The following is a 17,039-nucleotide window of genomic DNA, read 5'->3' as shown; positions in this document are numbered from 1 at the left end:
GTGAACTTCAGGCTCCCTCGATAATGAGGCATATCAAGTATTGAAGAGCTGTACCATCTTAGTGTGCAGTAATCTAGCAGTGGAGAGGATGCCACTCCAGCTGATGCAACACAATGAAGAAGCATAGTGATACTGTGAGTGAGTTAACCCTTTGCACTCCGAACCATTCTGGACATTGGCTACCAGCTACTCGACGCTACTTTGCGGCGGAAACGTGCATTTACAGACCCTTGGATTATTTAGTATAATTTTGGATTTTAGTAAAGTTAGTCCAGCTGCACTGTGGAGAAAAATCCAGAGTGGGAAGACTTGCCTAGGTATCTGTTGAAAGAATCCAGACACAACATAACAGTTGGCTCAATTAGGGGAGTTGTGGTGGAGACAGAAAGAAGTGGACAATATCAGAAGAAAATTGACAGAATTCAATAGGTTAAGGGAGAGCAGGGAATATTAAGTGCCTACTGTGTGCCAGATGCTAAGCAAGTGAGAGTGTTAGTGTCTCCCTGCAGTCTAGTTGGAAACAGCACTCTACAGTAAATGGATGTTATCAGCAAGTTAGGCAGAGGGCTGTGGGAACCAATGGGCTCATTTAGTTTGGGGAGCTCACAGACTGCATAGAGGAAGTGATGTTTAAACGAGACCTGAAAAATGGGTAGAAAGCTAAGTGAAGGAGGGGAGGTGGTTCTCAACCTTCCTAATGCTGTGACCCTTTAATACAGTTCCTGATGTTGTGGTGACCCCCAACCATAAAATTATTTTTGTTGCTACTTCATAACTGTAATTTTGCTACTTTTATGAATCATAATGTAAATATCTGATATGCTCTATGTGTTTTCTGATGGTCGCGGCCCACAGGTTGAGAACCGCTGGAATAGAAGGAGGGCATTCTAAACTTTAGAATCTAAAGGGTATATATAGCATACAGGCCCTGGAATAAGCATGGGCAAGGTACACTCCAGAAACTGAATGGATCTTTAGAATATCGTGCTAAGTGAAATAAGTCAGATGGAAAAGGACAAAACCAGATGCTTTCACTCATGGAATATAAAAAAAGCAACAAGAACAAACTCCTAGATACAACAGATTGGTGGTTACAGAAGGAAAAGAGGGAGGGGAAGGGCAAAGTGGGTTAAGGGGGTCAAATATATGCTAACAAGGAAACTAGACTTCAGATGGGGAGCATGAGGTAGAGTACACAGATGTCAAATTATAATATTGTGTATCTGAAAATTACATAATGTTATTACCCAGTGTTGCCCCAGTTAAGAAAAAGAAACTGAAAGAAGTACAGTACAGTTGAAGCATTGAAAGCAGAAGGGTGTGGCAAGATATGATGCAGGAAAGAGAGGCTTGAATCAGATCATGCATGGCCTCGAGCCATGTTATGGATTTTGATCTTTGTCCTTACAATGACAGAAAGTCATTGTAAGAGATTAAGTAGGGTAGTGAGTGTTCAGATTGCAATATTAAAATGATCATTATGGCCTCAGTTTAGAGCAACAGTCAGCAAACATTTTCTACAAAACATACCAACCATTCAACTCTGCATTGTAATGCAAAAGCATCACAGACATATGTGGCTTCTAGTATTGGCAAATAAAGAGATTCAGACTATGTTAGATATCTACGCCTGGTTAACAAATTACCCTAAAATTAATGCAATAGAATAATATTACTTATATTACAGTCTGTGGGCCAGGAATCCAGGAGTAGCTTAGCTGAGTGATTCTGGCTCAGAGTCTTAGTAGGCTGTAATGTAAGTCTCAGCCGAGCCACAGTCACTGAGGCTTGTTGGGCTGGAGGATTTGCTTTCAAATTCACTTGTGGTTTCTTGCCATGTGGGGTCTCCATAGGGCTGCTAACAACACAGCAACTGATTTCTCCAGGACAAGTGATCAAAGAGCGGAAGAGACAGAACATACACAAAAAACATACCCAAGATTAAAGCCCCAGTATCTATTTAAACTTTTTTTGTTGTTAATTTTGAGAGAGAGAGAAATATTGATGTGAAAGCAGAATATAGATTGGCTGCCTCCTGCATGCCTCCCAGGGATCAAGCCTGCAACCCAGGCCTGTACTTGACCTGTAATTGAACCACCTATTCAGTGCATGGAACTGCGCCCAACCAACTGAGCCACAATAGCCAGGGCAAGTACCCTTTATTTACAAAAATTTTTCCCCAGTGTCTTTTATAACCTAAGCTGGAAGAGGGATATTACTTCTGTCATACATACCAACCCTCGTACAATGTGGGAGGGGTTTACACAAAATTTTTTTTCACAGCCTGCTATTCACAAAACTTGCCTTAGATATTAGGTGTGATATAAAGTGGAGACCCCAGCTCGTAGTTTTGGAGTGCCTACCCTGAGTGAGGAGACATTGTGCTTGGCATTTTATCCACATTATCTTGTTTAATTCTTGCAGCAAATCTATTGGACAGACAGTATTTTCCTCATTTTATTGATGAAGAAATTAGGCTCAGAGAGGACAATTGGTGCAATGCCACATGTCAGTACATATCAGAGTTGGAATTCAAATCCTAGTTTAACTCTAAAACTCATTGTTTTTCTTCAGTATTTTGCTAGATCAGAAAATGACGAAGGTGGTTGCTATGTTAGAAGTGTACGTGAGCTGCATTTCTAGGCAACCTTAAAGAATCGTTAGAATAAAGTGCCCATGGGAATGCCAAGGAGAAGTCATTCCATCTGGTCAATCAGAGAAGGCTCAGCCAAGAAGACGGCTATGAAAGAGGTCTGGAAGGATGCATAGGATTTTATCAAGCAGGTCAAGGGTGTAGGACCATCTGGGCTGATGAAAAAGTGGCAGATGCAAAGGCAGGGTGGCTCTAGAGCACACACTGTTCCCTTGGGAATGGAGCTCTTGAGATGCCGAAAAAAGGAGTTTTGACTTTCTAAGTGATGAGTCATCCCAGGTGGTTGAGCAGGGGAGCGATGCCTCCACGGTGGGCGCTGAGAGGAAGAATGCAGTGGCGCTGTGAAGGGGAGGCTGCATTGTCATTTTAGTCCACGTGAGAAATAATCAGGATCTGAAGGGAATCAAGAACGAGGGAACCGCGGAAAGGTGCTCAAAAGCCCCATCTATTGCACGCTGGAAGTGACCGATGTGGGGTCAGGGCAGGGGGAGGCTGGAGTTACTGAGGCCTCTACACTGAGTGACTGAGCAGGTAATGATTTTAGTCTCCACTGTGGGGAACACAGCAGAGGACAATTTTTGTTAGAATACAGAGTTGAATTTGGGACAGTTCTAGGGTGCTCATGACATACAGGTGGAGCTACCTTGTCTGGAGCCAGAGATGCAAACTTGGGATGATTTTCATGAGGCCATGGCATGAGATACCATGAGAGAGGGCAGAGGACGGAGTCTCTTTGATGAGTCCATTTACGAGTAAATGAGGTGTATGGTGACTTGTTAGATTAGGCAGGCCAATGCCACTGACTAAGGGACTTGAAGATTGAATCTAGTTTGTCTCAGTGAATAAAAGGCCAGGGAGTGAGTGAAGGGCCAGGTTGGGGGAATGTTTGACAGGAGATAAGGAAGGTTGTGCAGAAAAGATCTGCGAACAGTGTCGCAGGAACAATTTTAATGTCTTTTTAAAGAGGTTTGCTTCTCAGGAGAATCACCAGCAGTGGTGGGAGGTCCCTAACCAAGATTCCCTGACACACTGGAGAGTCTGGCTTAGCGGCAGTTAAGGGACAGTCATCTTTCATCTGCCTTCTCCACACGCACCATGTCCTAAATGCTCCCAGACTGAGCTTTAGATTGTTATCTTCCTATAAAGCAGTGGTTCTCAACCTTCTGGCCCTTTAAATACAGTTCCTCATGTTGTGACCCAACCATAAAATTATTTTCGTTGCTACTTCATAACTGTAATGTTGCTACTGTTATGAATCGTAATGTAAATATCTGATATGCAGGATGGTCTTAGGCGACCCCTGTGAAAGGGTCGTTCGACTGCCAAAGGGGTCGTGACCCACAGGTTGAGAACCACTGCTATAAAGCAAACTGAACTATGAAGGGGAGCCAGAGGCAGATATCATGGTGATGGCATTGTTCTGTATTTGATGGCAGCAGGGGTTACATAAATCCACACGTGATAAAATGACAGAACTGCACACACATTTTACCAATGTATTGTTTCCTAGTTTTGATATTGGACTATGGCTATGTAAGATATAAAAATGAAGGAACCTGAGTAAAGGACATAGGCTTGTCTCTGTATTATTTTTGCAACTTCCTGTAAGGCTAAAATTATTTCAAAATAAAAAGATTTTAAAAAGGCAGGTGAGTCTGTACAGTTCAACTCTTTGATATCTTTGTTTTTGACCTGTTGACTGATAACAAATATGGGGCCTTTGTCAATGTCCCTTAATTGTTTTTAACCATCAAACTTGAAGGTTTTATTTTTCTTGGTTTCAGTTCTTTTTGTTCCCAGATCTAACTGTCTTGCCTCCAATTCAAACAATACTCTGTCTCCACCATTATACTTATTTCACCATTTGGAAAAAGATAGAAAGATATATGATAGAAAAGATATGCCTACAGATGGCCACATATGTAGATTTACAGGACAGAGATTTGTCATTCAAGGGGTATAACTATGGCCGAATGGGCTTTTAAAAAAACTCATCCATCCACCATGTTTTTATCTCTAGCATTCTTTTTGGTCCTTTTAAAGGATTTCTCTCTCTCTGTGTACATTGCCCATTTGTTCTTGCATGCTGTCTACATTATCCATTTGCATATTAATCATAGTTACTTTCAGTCCTAAGTCTGATCCTTCCAGCATCCTGCCTATCTGGTTCGGATGCTTGCTCTATCCTTTCTAAAGAGGTGCTTTCTGTCTGTCTGCTTGTTTTTTTCCTTTTGGTATGCCTTGAAATGCCCCTTGATAGTCTGCTGTGAGGCACTGGGTGGAGGAGCTGCTGTAAATAGACCTTTAGTTGTGATTTGGGGGAGGGAAGCCTTCTATGGCCCTATAATTTCTGCTCAGTCTATGAGTGAACCTGTGCCTCTGGACTGTGACCTTCACAAGTTTCGCCCTTTACCCTCCCCACTTGGGTGGAACAGGGTGGCTAGAGTGGACTGGAGCTTGTAAATGCATTCCCCACCTCCCCTAGGCTCTGGTTAATTAGTTTCTCCTGAGGGCAGGCCTTTTTAATAGAACTGAGTGGTTTGGTATATTTCACAATGGTTCCTTTTCCCTTCTCCTGAAGGAAGCCCGAGGGGGTTTTTCTCTGCTATTTACTGTGGGAAACTGATTGAGCTCCTGAGGTAAATCACACAAGATCATCGGGGCTGCCCTATGACCAGGCCCCTCTGAGCTTCTAACTCTCAGACTTGTCCACACTGAGCCTCCTGCATCAAATGCAGGCCAGGTGTTCCTCCCCAGCGCTGACTCCCACAGCTGCTTCCACTGTGAATCTCATCAGGAAGCTACAACTCCGCATAGTCCCCCCTCTCTCCAACCTGGAGGGCGGCGCTTGGCCTTGTGTCCTCCCTTCTCTCAGGGAGCCAAGAAGAGCTGATTATTTTTCAGTCTGTTTAACTTCTTGTTAGGATGGAGTGGAACTTCCAAGCTCCTTACACATGGATCCCAAAAGTGCAAGTCCCAGAGCAAAGAGTTTCCATTCTGGATTTAAGTCTGCTCTCATCTTCTGATTATCGATTTGATCATGGGTAAGTTATTTGTGCCTCTTTGGTCTCAGGTTTTCCATCTATAAAATGGGAGTTATAATGACGCTGACTTCTGGGGTCGTTGGGAAGGCTAAATAAGGTGGAATGGAAACTCCTCTGATGTTTTAGATGCTGCTGATATCTTCCTCCACGTGGTTATCTGTTTAATTTGTTGCCTCTCCTGTTGTTCCTGGAAGAGAAATGCTTACTTTTGATATCAAATTTATCAATTGTTTACTTCGTAGTTTGTGCGTTAGGTAGAACTAATTTATATCAGTAAAGAATACTTAGAAGCCTAGTAGAAAAATGTGCAAGAAATATGAATAGGTAATTCATAGAACCCCAAATCTAAATGACTAATATGTGTATAAAAGAAATGCTCCCTACCAAATCAGCGAAATACAAACGAAACACATAACGAGAGACACTTCTAGAAGCAGTATTGTAGCAGTACCTAGCAAAGATAAATCTACATACTTAATGACCCAGCCTTCCCAACCCTGGATATATTCCAAAGAAACTTTTGGTATAGGGGTAGGTTTGCAGTGTTTTTTGTTGTTTATCACAAAAGAAAAAAACAGATAAAAAGTAGGTACACACAGAGTGAACTCTGGAGCAGTCAGAAATAAACTAGATGTGCACATAGCAACAGAGGTAATTATTCAAAAACCATGGTGTTGGGTAAAAGAGAAAAAAGAATAAGATCTATTGCACCAACCATTTATGTAAGCTAAAAATTTGTACACATTAAAAACCATATAATGTTTTCCAGCTTCATTGAGTCATTATTGACAAAAATTGTATATATTGACAGTGTACAATGTGATGTTTTGATACACATAAACATTGCAAAATTATTACTACAACCAAGTTAATTAACATATTCATCACCTCATATAGTTACAATTGTTTTTGTGGTGAGGACATTTAAGACCGACTTTCTTAGCAAATTTCAAGTATACAATATAGTGTTATTAACTATATACATCATGCTGCACAGATATCCTGAATTTATTCATCCAGCATAACTGTGTTGTGCCCAGATTTCAAGATTCCCAAGAAACCACATCAGGGAGCCAATTCGATGCAAAAGCATAAGAATCTGTATTCAAGCTAGCTTGGGCTCCCCATCCACCAGGCTCACCGACATCAAGGCAAACCAAATGGCTGAGCGCCCGAACCCCGCCCAGAGACCGATTATATAGGGGGGGTCGGAGTAAGGGGAGGAGAAAGGACTGTGCTCTGCCGATTGGCCAGGCGCAAGCCGGGTCCTGTTACACAGGATGTGGTCATATCTATGGCGCGCACTTCCCCTGATTGTCATTGGTTAGTTTAAAATCCCGGGCGTGGCCTGCAGAGGCCTGGGCTTCCGGGAAGAAGGCCGCGCGTGGCCCCAACATGGAGGATACAGGCAAGATGGAGGGCATAGCCCTCGCCCTTTCAACTGAAACTTTGTACCCTTTATAATTTTAAAGAATACATTAGTATCCAAGGATAATCTCAGATACCTATGTTTGGGGGCAGGGAGAGGACAGAGAGGGAAATAGAGGAATTGGGATGTTGGAAACAAAACAAAAAAGATGAACCTTGTGTAGATGAGGGATAATTATCTCAATGCTCTGACCCTAAGACTATCTACCCCAAAATGAAAGCATCTTCAAGCTTTGTAAGGATGATTAATGTTAGCTATGTGACAACAGTTACTGTCATTGCTAGGTAATAATGATGAGGAAAATATGGGTGAGAATGATGCAAATTTTGTAAAACAATGAAATTTTATGGAAATCTAATGATTTGTTAAATTAAACCAATATATTTCTCAGATCATTCTGCTAATGTTTAATTGGTTAAGATAAAATGTAAACTGCAATTTCAAAATGTAGTTTTACAAATGTTTCAAGACATGATAACACTCTATATTTTTGTTTATTATTTAAAATTTTTTGATGTAGAACATATATTCAGAAAAGTATCCAACTCATAATTGTTTATGCTAGTGATTTATCAAAAGGTAAACATATCATTACACAAGTCAAGAAATAGAATACTACCAGAGAAACCACAAGTCCCCTATGTCCTACCCTGGTACTACGCTTTTCTATCTTCATCATCATAGGTTAGTTTTGTCTGTTTTTGAACTTTAGTTTAGAACTTTCAAATGCCTTAGTACAGAAGGAGCTTGAAAAAAACAATCTAAAGCTGAATATTAGATTTATAACTGAGATTTCATTTTCTAATGGGTATTTAAAATTTTTAGTTTCTAATTGTTTATTGTTAATAGAAATTAAATTATTTTTGTGTGCTGGCCTTGTATCTTGTAATCAAAGAACTTATATGTATATATGCATTGTCCATGGCACAGACAATAGGGTAGTGAAGGCCCGGGGCAGAGTGGGAACCAGGTGGAGGGAGTAATGGGGGCAAAAGGGAACAACATCTGTAATGCTCTCAACAATAAAAATTTTAAAAAGGTATCAGCATGACTCAAATATTGCATGGGAAATATTTACTAAAATTATTAGTTTATTTGAAATTCAAATTTAACTAGGAGTCCTGAGTTTTAATTTGCCATGTCTGGCAACCCTATTTGGAGCAAAGAAAAATCTGAAGACAAGCAGTTAAAATGGTTATAATATTGGAAAACATGTGTTTTGGAGGAATGATGGAGGAGTTCATATGTATATTCTGAAACAGAAAAGGCAACACAGTAGAATAGAAAATTTACAGAATGGAGGCTGTTGTATAGCTAACTACCTCCTGGACAGCTTTCTTCAGATGTTTTGCAGGAACTGTAAACTAAAACCCACAGAATGCATGTCGTCTTTGGACAAACATCCTCATAGGTAGGGTAGAGGGGTGGTGCCAGATAATATCTGCAATCTCTTCTGTGATTCAATGAAGGGCCAGAAATTGCACAGTAAGGTTGTTTTTCCATCTCCACAGAGAACAGAGCCAGAGTTGATGAGTCTTGCAGTGAGAGAACTGATTAAATGTAAGGGAGAACTTCACTGAAGGGTGATTACACACTGGATGGCTTTGCATGGGAGGCTGTAGAATGTGACTCCCCTGTGATCATTTAAAAGAGTCAGCAGCTGTTGTGGGTAACTCGGGCTCGCAGAGTGCCATGGTGGACTGGGAGGTTGAGCCAGGGCAGCTCTTGAAGGTTCAGATCCAGGGGATGACTCCATTCTGGTCTAGAGAAGGGTAGAGAAATGACCCTTTACTTCTGTTAGGATTTGGTACCAGTTTTTTAAGACTGTCATTATGATGCTATAGCCCCCAAACAGGCTTTCAAAGTGTCTTCTTTTTATCTGAATCAGAATTACCAAAGAATGACTGTTAAAAAATGCAGTTTCCTGTCCTAGCCAGTTTGCTCAGCGGATAGAGTATCAGCCCACAGACTGAAAGGTCCAAGTTTCGATTCTGGTCAAGGGTACCTCGGTTGCAGGCTCGATCCCCATGTTTCTCTCTCTCTGTCTCTCCCCCTCCCTTCCAACTCTCTCTAAAAATCAATGGGAAAATATCCTCAGGTGAGGATTAACAACAATATAACAAAAATTGTTCAAGAAACACCAAGGAGCCCCAGCCTGGTTGCTCAGTTGGTTGGAGCTGCCTCCCGTATACCAAAAGATGGCGGGTTCGATTCCCGATTAGGGTTAGGATACATACCTAGGTTGGAGGTTCAATCCCCAGTACTGGAGGCAATGGATTGATGTTTCTCTCACATAGATGTTTTGTGCCCCCTTACTCTCTCTCTCTTAAAAACAAAAAAGCAGTTTCCTGAGCCCTACCACAGACCTAGTGAATGTGGAAGAAAGGCCCCCAAATATGAATTTTAACACATTTACCAGGTAGTCTGTGTGCATAACACAGTGTGAGAACCCTGGTCATTGAGAAATGAGAGGCGTCCTTTCTCTGACTAGGCATGGACCTTTAATGACCCACTTAGTCTTACCTGTGGTGACCGAGGCCCCTGTCCATGCTTATTTCCTGGAGGAATATGCATGTGCTCAGAATGGAGCGGGAGAAAGATGCTGAAGGGTTTAAGGAGGATTTTGTTCAGAAAGTTCTAGGCTGAGTGGAGGAGTGGAAGAGAGGGAAAGAACCTGGAGTTTACTGGACCCTAACTTTTGCCATAACTCCCATTAGAATACAAACTATGTCCTGAAACCATTTTTGTACCTCTTTGTTTTAGCTTTTTGAAGTTTTCTACCAATTTTTTAAAAAGTTGAATGGTACCGTTATTAAGGCAAAAGAGGAAATGTTTTCTATTCCTCAGGATATAGTGGGGAGCCAGAATATCCCAAGGAGCTATGGGGCAGACAGCTCTCCCTTCTCAAAGTTTCTGGAAAGAACCAGTGGAGCTGGTGAAAATATAGTAGAGGAAGAGCTCAGAATTAGCTAGGAGGCAATTCAGTGCAATTTAATATTATAAAAGGAATCCAAAGGCACCGAGCATTCCCGTCTTACTGTATTTCAAGAGTTGTGAAAATCCTTGATGAGGAAGAACTCTGAAGAAAGGGCTAATAGAATATTCCACATCTGCCTTTCAAGGTCACTGGAGGTGCTGCTGGAGCAGGTCCTTCCAGCCAACTGTGTAGGGTACACCTCAGCTCCGAGCCACTTTTGGAATCCTCTCCGGCCTGACAAGCTCTGAGTTGTTCTTCCCTCTCCTCCTATCATCGTTGACATGTATCTCTGTTTCAAGGTCACCTCCCTCAGAGGACCTCCTGCTGGTGGATGACCCTGTCATTACTAAGAGGTTCCAGCCTCAAACACCTCTTATCGTCTCCGACTTTTCTGCCTCCTTTCTAGGTTGATGCAGGACAGTGAGCTGGCTTCCCTGGACGTTGTCCCCTCTGCCTTAGACACAGAACCCTGAGCCTGTCCATGTGTGGCAGTTGACTTGGGTCAGGGGACTAGCCTACGTCTTACAATCTGTGAGTTCTGAAACATGCCAGTGTTCACGGTGTGAGCATCTCAACAAGCCATTTCAGCCCAAATGGGGTAAACTCACCTCTTAGCGCAGGTCCACGAAACTGGCCCCAGAGTGAGCTGCCGCTAGTCTTTGCTTATGATGATTCCAAACTCAGTCTGTTTCCTCCGGTAGAGTCACACAAAATAAAAACTTCTTCTGCCACAGCAGCTTGGTTTGATTTGGGTTATTTGACTACACAAGCCCAGAGGCCAAGCAATTATTTAGAAATATTAGGAATCAGCAGCACAAATGAGATTGAGTTTTTGTGAAAAGTTAAAGATTTCTCATTTAAGGAGGGAGTTCACAAAAGACCCCATTAGCCAAGCCTCACCAGTAATTAGTCTGATTTCTCAGGCAAGAGGCAGGCTAATTGTCTGCCATCCATCCCAGAAAGCCTAGAGACACTTTAAAACCTACCACCCATTGCAAAGTATATTTGGAGAATTTCCTGCCGGGTCTAAAGTCTTTCTATTAACTAAATATTCAAACTGAGATCAATATATGAAAATATGAACAAAGTCCGTTTGTCTAATCTAGCCTTCACATATCAATTTTGTTGACTTATCAATGGCCTCTAAAGCATCCCCTTCCCCCTCCCTAGTACAGGATCCAGTCTAGGGTCAAGTATTGCATATTCTTGTCATGTATTTTTAGCTTCCTTTAATCTGTTTTAATGACATTGATCCCTCATTCCCCCTACACACATTTTTTTTAAATTTCATAAATTTGTGTGTTATCTTTGTGCAGGGGGGGCTATGCTAATCTTCTCTGTATCATTCCAATTTTAGTATATGTGTTGAGAAAGGGAGCACCACACACCATGTTGTTTGAACAGCATGTTCCTCATTGTGTATTTGCCTGGTGTTTCTTCATGGTTAGATTGAGGTTATAGATAAAGTTGATTTTGATCATCCAGCCAAGGTGTTGTACACTTTCCCCATGGTGTGGTTGCTGTGTTTGTTTTTTTTCTCCCTTGCTACTGAGAAGCAATATGTGGGGAGTCACTTTAAGACTATGCAACCAATAATCGGAACAGTAACAGTTGTAAGAGCACTTTCCCTGTGCTCAGCGCTGCAAGTTACTGATGTAGCCTCTTTTCATCCTGGAGAGGCTCCTTCCATTTCTCATGGCCACAGCCTGTCTTCTCGTGGCTCAAAGCCCTCTCTTGGGAAGGCCATATCAGGAGTGGGATCAGATCTGGTTGGCAATGCTGTGATAGGAAGCTGCAGTGGGACTGGAGCAAAGAACAAGAGAAAAGAAGCAATGTTAACAAGGAGTCCCACTGCGAGGAGGACATGTCCTCTGGAAGCCTGGCTCAGCTCCAGAAAAGGGAGAGACAGACTGGGGGAGCTGGGAGACTAGGGAAGTTGCAGCCACTGAGTCTCACTAGGGTAGTTTGGCCTGTGACACTGAGTCCCTGGCCTCTGACATACTGTGGGGTCAGTAACCAGGGCCATTGCCTTTGTAGTTCTCAGTGGGCAGTAGCATCTTGTAATGTTCGAGGGAGGATGTTCTCTAAAGAGGGGCCAATAGCTGCCAAGACTTCTGAAAAGATAAAAAAATCCTACAGGCTTATAACAAAGTAGAGCAAGTCCCAAATTTAATTGCTTCAGAGCTCTGGAGGAGCCCTTTGAACTCCTGACAGAGCCCTGGCTGTGCACAGCCATTCCAGGGCCAAGTGGATGCCAAGGTGCCTGAGAGCTGAGCTGTACTAGAAACACACAATTGTCCAACCATTCACTCAGAACTTCTCCCCAGGACCCAGGGAGCTAGGTTTTCATCCAGTTCTTCTGCAAACAAAACATAGATGCAAATTGAAGTGTCTTAATAAATAAATTCCGTTGTATGAACCTCAAATAGGCTTCAGAGAGGCCCCTTTGATCATGGGTCCCTGAAGAAGAGCCTCCAAGAAGCATTGTGAGGGTTCTCTGACAAGTTTGGGGGATGCCCTGGAAGATGACAAAGTGGAGACATTTATCCATCTCTAGCCATTCTTCCAACCAATGAATGTTTCTTGAATAGCTACTATGAACCTAGAGACCCAGGACACTGAGCTGAAGATGGAGAAGGGAGAAAACTTTCTAGTAATAGTCAGAGAAATAGTTCTGTCCTGATTGGGTAAATAGAGAAAATCTTTACTTTTCCTATCATTGTGAAAGTGTATAGCCTCTAATGATATTTATAAATACAGGATCTAGAACAGCCGTGGGCAAACTACGGCCCGCGGGCCGGATCTGGCCCGTTTGAAATGAATAAAACTAAAAAAAAAAAAAAGCGTATCCTTTTATGTAATGATGTTTACTTTGAATTTATATTAGTTCACACAAACACTCCATCCATGCTTTTGTTCCGGCCCTCCGGTCCAGTTTAAGAACCCATTGTGGCCCTTGAGTCAAAAAGTTTGCCCACCCCTGATCTAGAATCTACTGAAAGAGAAGAACTTTCTTTTCTCTTAGCACTAGGGAAAGAAGGTAAAGAGAGAAATGTAGCTGATTATTAATTAGAATGGACCATTAAACCTATGAGGTGTGGGGTCGCTAAAAAGTGATATTTTGTTTTAACATTGGGCTTTATAAATGGGAAACAACACAGACCCTATAGTGACTCAGCACTTTTCTGTGCCCTCTGTTTTGAGCTGGTAGAAAATAGGTCAAGTAAGCTGGAAGCTGCCCAAGGGAAGAGGCTGGAAAGAAGCTCAAGAGCCAGCCTGCCTGGGGGCAGAGGGTGGGATGTGAGAAGCAGGCCACAGGACAAGAGCTCCTTAGCCTCGGTGCTGCCGGACGGCCGGTGCCTCAGCTGCCCTGTGTCAGGAGATTATTGGGAAAGGGCTTCCTCCAAGCCAAGCACAGACTCTAGGGAACAGTTGAGATTTCTGCTGTTTAAGGAATTAAATAGTTGGAAGCTCACTCACCTATTGAAAATGCTCCCCAGGATTGACTGAAATGTTGGGCAGAGGTTTCTCCCAGTACAGAGAAATCCTGGGGCCAGGTGGTGCGCTGCAGGGAGAGGCGGCAGAGGAGCAGCCCTGCTTGCGAGCCGGTTCTTGGGATGGGAGTGCGGTGTCTGACAGCCCTCTGTCCCCCTGGGGAGCTGGCCCATCCAGCCAAACCCAGGGAACAAAGCTGCTTCTTCCAACCGGGTCCCAGGGTCGGGGCAAGATCTCATGCCTTTAGTAATTCTTTGTAAGGAGTGAGGAAATATTTTTGAGGGTACCTGTTTCTGACTGCCCCTGGCCTTTCTGTCCCAAGTCTTTCCTGAGGTATTTCAGTTATTTGTTGATCCAAGCCACTGGTTGTATTTCCAGCCGGCTGATGCCCCTGATGATAGAGAGAGAATGAAGCACATCTGAGGCCTTGTCTCCTTTGCCACAACCTCCCCCCGCACCACTCCCCACCCCCGCCCCGCCCCATTTCTCATGGCCACAGCCTGTCTTCTCGTGGTTATAGGACATGGCCAAAATCACAAAGTAAGAAAAACCAACAAAACATCAGAGAACCCAGAGTGGATGTCACAAAATGTTTCATTTGTTTTGTTTATTTATGCTTTACCGATTTTAAAAAAACAACATCTGAGCAACTTTAGGTTGTTCACATGTGGAATCTCTCAGGGCCCCATTTAGAATCAATTTGTACTATATACGAACTCTCACAGGGTATCTAAGCTCTCAGATTTAAAAAGCAACAAATAGTTTAATGTGGAAGAAGCTACTGTAGATCAGCAAACTTCTAGTGGTGGGAAGTGACAGGTACCAATAAGAAAAGAGACAGAAAAACTATAATAGTCCCAAGAACTCAAAACCAACCATCTGGGCCATTTAGGGTAGGGTTAAATAACCCTTGGAGTCTTAAATCTATTCTAGAATGAGCCGTTAACTGATATTTTTATGGATGACCCTGAGTCTCTAAGAGAAGGTAAAATTATGTTCGTTTTGCCTTGCTTAGGAAGTTGAAATAGTTCTATTTAGGAAGATTTTTGTCTCACATCACTAAAATTCTAAAGTTTTCTGTTTAAATGACTAAGCTTTCAAGTATTGGGAGGTTTAGTCATCTAGAATGACTCACAGTACAAGGCTTAGAGAAGCCTGGGGAACAAATTTTCAGCTTGAACACAGGATTGTTTTGGATTTGAATAATTTGATTCTTAGTACAAGTTATACTTCTTACCTTGAAAGGTATAATTTGGGGCTCCCTACAGATCTTTGCAAATAGCCTTAATACGATTCATATAGTAGTGAATCAGAACCATAGGACCAGTTTTTCACTTAGAATTCACATGGCTTAAAAACAAGTGACCAAATGGATTTGGTATCTCTTCAAATTAAAAAGAAAATTTAGAAATATAGTTAAAGGTAGAACAACATATCTTTTGGTTGAGTTGGTTATGTCCTTGGAATGCTGGAATTAGTTGAGTGTAGGGTACACTGGTCACTGGTCTTTGGCTGCTAAGAATCCAGTCCACTTCTTACTTGGACGGAATCCTGGTAGAAAGCTGAGCTCTGCATCTCCTATAGAAGCCAGAGGGGCCCAGGCATCTCTCCTAGCCCTAAAGGATATGAACATATGACTCAGTATTGACCCAGGATTGGCCTTGGCCTTTGAATCCACATGGAGTGCTAATTATTGGTGAATTCTACACTACTTTAATAAGATAGGGAGATAGGGAGGAGTATGAAGGCAGGGGGAAACAATTGCCCTTGGAAAAAAGAAAATTAAGCTTGTAGGATAGTCTGTGATGTGGTGTGTGTGTGTGTGTGTGTGTGTGTGTGTGTGTGTGAAAGAAAGAGAGAGAGAGAGAGAGAGAGAGAGAGAGAGAAGGACCCCCTAGTAGCATACCTCAAGGTGTGGGTGAAAATGCATCAAGGCAAATAAAGACAGTAGGACCAGACAGAGACTCTGTCCTAACATTTATATACTAGGGCAGTGGTTGGCAAACTCATTAGTCAACAGAGCCAAATATCAACAGTACAACGATTGAAATTTCTTTTGAGAGCCAAATTTTTTGAACTTAAACTATATAGGTAGGTACATTGTTATTAACTGAATTAGGGTACTCCTAAGCTGGCCTTTGCTAAAAACGTCCTCAATCTGATTGAGGTACGTTCGCTGAGGTCGACCCCTTCCAACTCTTCCATCCACACTCATCTTGTATACTTGTTTCGTCTATCTCCTTTCCGAAAACCGACTTCTGCGCATGGGCTACGAAGTTTCAATCGTACTATACGCGCGTGCCCGCACGTGGTATTTTTGGAAGAGCCACACTCAAGGGGCCAAAGAGCCGCATGTGGCTCCCGAGCTGCGGTTGCCGACCACTGTACTAGGGTAAGACACAGGCTGGAACCAGTGATGTAAATGATATACATAATTTTGATAATAATAGTAATGAAAATATCTTATATTTTTTGAATGATTAATATATTCTAAGGAATTAGTATGGATTTCTCATTTAATACTCACTATTAACATGTGGTGGGGCCTGTTCACGTCCCCATTTTACAGCCTCAGTCATGACTGCTATATTGCCAGATCCAGGGAATATTTTTAAGTTCTCATCTTGATCTTTAGTGGCACAGAACAGATTAATCTCTCCCTTCTATGGAAGTTTGCTTACTTTATTTTCTAGGACATTATATTCTTTGGGTAATCTCATTCTCTGGTCACTACTCTGTCTCTTTTGTAATCTCTTCCCCTGCTCTCACCACTTATACTAGTATACAGATCTTTCATTCAAAGCCCTCACACTCTGTGGGTGATCCCATAATTTATAGTTCTACCTATATCTTGTTGATACTCAAATAATAATAAGAATAACAGATTTATTGAGTGATTTCTATGTTCCTTGTTCTTTTCTAAGTGGTTTACACATATTAGCTCATTTAATGTTTCACATCATAATGTAAGTCCTATTGTCATCCTGGATTTACCGGTGGAAAAAAACAAAACAAAACAGATACAGAGGCTGCTTAAGATCACTGTGCTAGTAGGTGGTGGAGGCAGAATTCCAAACCAGGTGGTTCAGCACAAGAGTCTGAGTATGGGGCCAGAGATTACACAGTAATGGGGGTCCTCTTTAAGAAAAAGAATACAAGATTACAAATGAAAAATTAAGTAGCCCAACTGGTGTGGCTCAGTGGTTGAGCATTGACCTATGAACCAGGAAGTCAGGGTTCAATTCCTAGTCAGGGCACATGCCCGGGTTGTGGGCTCAATCCCCAGTAGGGCATGCAGAAGGCAGCTGAGGAATGATTTTCTCTCATCATTGGTGTTTCTCTCCCTCTCCCTTCCTCTCTGAAATCAATAAAAAATATTTTTTTAAAGAAAGAAAGGGCAAAACATGGATACATATTACAACATGAGTTCACTTTAAGAAT

The 17,039-nt window shown here is 42.2% G+C and overlaps 1 non-coding gene across 1 annotated transcript; it reads right to left on the bottom strand.

Annotated features, from left to right (window-relative positions):
• Nucleotides 1–11,374: 11,374 nt before the first annotated feature.
• LOC139015856 (U6 spliceosomal RNA) lies at nucleotides 11,375–11,484 on the bottom strand. Its single transcript, XR_011472511.1, has one exon. It is a non-coding gene; the product is annotated as a U6 spliceosomal RNA (small nuclear RNA).
• Nucleotides 11,485–17,039: the final 5,555 nt, after the last annotated feature.

The sequence above is a fragment of the Myotis yumanensis genome, unplaced genomic scaffold (assembly GCF_028538775.1).
Source record: "Myotis yumanensis isolate MYYU_CA2020_CCGP unplaced genomic scaffold, mMyoYum1.0.hap1 SCAF_8, whole genome shotgun sequence".
Taxonomy (NCBI): Eukaryota; Metazoa; Chordata; class Mammalia; order Chiroptera; family Vespertilionidae; genus Myotis; species Myotis yumanensis.
This window is presented reverse-complemented; position numbering and strand designations above follow the sequence as displayed.